Here is a 2,809-nt window from a genome sequence, read left to right as displayed (position 1 = left end):
AACAGGAGAAAACAAATGCATCAGGCTGATTCCAACAGAGCTGGGACTGTTCAGCCTGAAGGCTCCAGAAAGACCCAACAGCGGCCTTCCAGTATCTACAGGGGGGCTATAAGAAAGAAAAGAAAAGAAAACGCTTTTTAGCAGGGTCTGTTGGGACAGGACAAGGGGAAATGGTTTCAAACTAAAAGACGGGAGATTTAGATTGGATACAAAGAAGTATTTTTACAATAAAGGCGGTGAGGCACTGGCACAGGTTGCCCAGAGAGGTGGTGGATGCCCTGTTCCTGTAGACACTCAAGGTAAGGCTAGATGGGGCTCTGAGCACCTGATGGAGCTGTAGGTGTCCCTGTTCAGTGCAAGGGGGTTGGACGAGGTGTCCTTTAAGGGTCCCTTCCTTCTCACACAATTCTATGATTCTATGATAAGTACGTGAGCATTAATGAAATCACTGAGCAGTTTACTCCCCAGAGCCACCAGATGTCAAAAGGTTTTGCAAATATCACATGCATTTTTCCATGGATTTCACTGAAGAGAGTGGAGTTGCGTAGTTCACTGAGCACTCAGTGTGGCCTGACAGAATATTTCTTTTGGGTATAAATGGTGAAATTCAAATTAACTGCAGAACAAAGGTAGAGTTTGGAGGACAAGAAGGCACGGCAAATGCTTCTCCCCACCCTCTCCCCCCATTTCATGGTCCCGCAGACATGAAGTGAAGTGAAGCTTCACAGCACATAACACAAGCGTTCTGTTGCCACTGTGGGCACTTCAGCCATGTTCTCTTCTGCTTCCTACCCAGCAGCAGCCTCAGCAGCTGGCCATCCACTCCCGCCCCCATAGGCAGTGGTTTTGGTAACTTCAAGGACTTCAAACAGGATCCAAATAGCAAACCTATCTGCAGTTCAACGGGTACACAGCTAAGGGGCAGAAATAATGATATTCTTAATCCTTGGTGGAATTATTGCCCAATTAAGATAACAGAAGCGTGAGAATTACATCCTTAGCCCTTTGTATTCTAATTAGCAGCTTAAAGTGAAGAAAAGGTCTGTTCATAGTAGTTTCATCCTTCAAATATCCGTTCTGATTTCACTGAAATCCATAGCATTGTTTCCACTAATGGCAGTTTTGGAAAACTTTTGGACACACAAGAATGAAACATTACACCCATTGCCTACAGATAATTCTGCTCTGTTTAGATGCCAATTTCATTTCCATTACATGCCCGCCTCACCTGTACTAGTAACTTGGGTGAGGATCTGAATGCTGCATGAAAAACAACAGGGCTGTCTTCTGAAAGCAGGAAACAAGCACCCCTGACATACTGTCATACTTTAGCTCATTCCCAGTTTTTCACTTCTGGAACAGAAAGGCAGCAGGCAGGAGGTCAGAGAGGCAAAAGGAAATGACAGCGAAGTGAACAGCATTCAGCTCACACCTGAGGCAACCGAGCACGCTCCATAATTGTGTGGCCATAGTCTATCAAACTGAGTATTGGAAAAAGCTGAGAATTTCCATTAACCTTCTGGTTTCATCCTTTCTAGGTGATCATAAGAACTGCTGGGAACATACTGAGAAGATAAAATGGTTATAAATCCTTGTTCGATAGACAGCGCCTGAGAAACTTGCAGAAACAGCTGTAAAAATGTGAAGTCAACTGTGACTCTTCCAAGGAATACTGTCTTTAGCAAGAAATGTTACAATGACATAGACTTGGCAATGTTTAGCGTTACCTTTCAGCAGTTATTTGCATGTATCCACTGCAACACAATGTTGCATATCAGGGACCTTACCACACCACTGTAAAATTTATTATTAATAGAAGGAGTTGCTGGTCAACAGTAATTCTCTCCCTGCTCACACACTGCTACAGGTTGCTCTTGCTTTCCTGTGATCTAATTCCCATTCTTTAGCAAGTTTCTTGGCAGTTTCTCAGCTGTTCTAACAGTCTCCAGGGAAAAAAAAAAAAAAAAAAGCATAAAACAGTTCAGACAGAAATACTGACAGTTTTTCTATTCAGTGTTTAAAATGGGAAAATTCGGTAGTGGAGTAGAAAGAAAATAAGTCTATCCTGGAATATGATTTGAGACCAAAACATTAGGACTATGGCATGAATAGTGATGGCACCAAGAGAGTGAGGGCCTTGGAGATCTGGATTTCTTTCTCACTAGATACACACACTTGCACTTTATGTATACATGATTTTGAAAACATTCAAATACAGTTTTCTCAGTTTAGTGTTTGTTGATGTCTACAAGGAAGAAGAGCTATACCAAACAAAATAACAAGTCTGTGAGAGTGTCCAAGGGCTAATTATGTAAGATAAATGAAGTATAAAACATTATTATTAGAAATTATGAAAAAAAAAGGATTATACTAATCTGGAAAAGAATTGGCAAGAGTTGCTGGTTTACAAAAACTACAAGTACTTTCCGTGTACTTCATGAGAGGGCACCATGATGCAACATGGGTGGTGGATATATATAGCTCTGAATGTTGAGCTCATATACCCTACAACCTGACAATCCATTTTCTAACCAGGACACTGTTGGAAGACTTCCAGTGAGAGGCAATTATCTGTCTGGCAGAGGGAAGTCAATGGAGCAGGGGATGGAGAAAACCAGAGCTTATGATTACTGATGGTTAATATTCAGGTTCTGTTTAAAGCTGCCACTGGGTTGCAATCTCTGGAGTACACACCACAAACGTGCAAAGAGTGAGAATCTGGCAACCAGTGATTACCATGGGTAGGTTCTACCTGAATGTTAAAGCTCTTCAGGCAGGGGAATGTTGCTAATTTCCAGAACTACTTCAC

General features: G+C 42.0%; 1 long non-coding RNA gene across 1 annotated transcript; it reads left to right on the top strand.

The window, feature by feature from the left end:
* Positions 244-2,395, top strand: LOC110394169. Its single transcript, XR_002435421.1, has 2 exons — positions 244-299; positions 1,539-2,395. It is a non-coding gene; the product is annotated as an uncharacterized LOC110394169 (long non-coding RNA).

Source organism: Numida meleagris, chromosome 2 (assembly GCF_002078875.1).
Source record: "Numida meleagris isolate 19003 breed g44 Domestic line chromosome 2, NumMel1.0, whole genome shotgun sequence".
Classification (NCBI taxonomy): domain Eukaryota; kingdom Metazoa; phylum Chordata; class Aves; order Galliformes; family Numididae; genus Numida; species Numida meleagris.
This window is presented reverse-complemented; position numbering and strand designations above follow the sequence as displayed.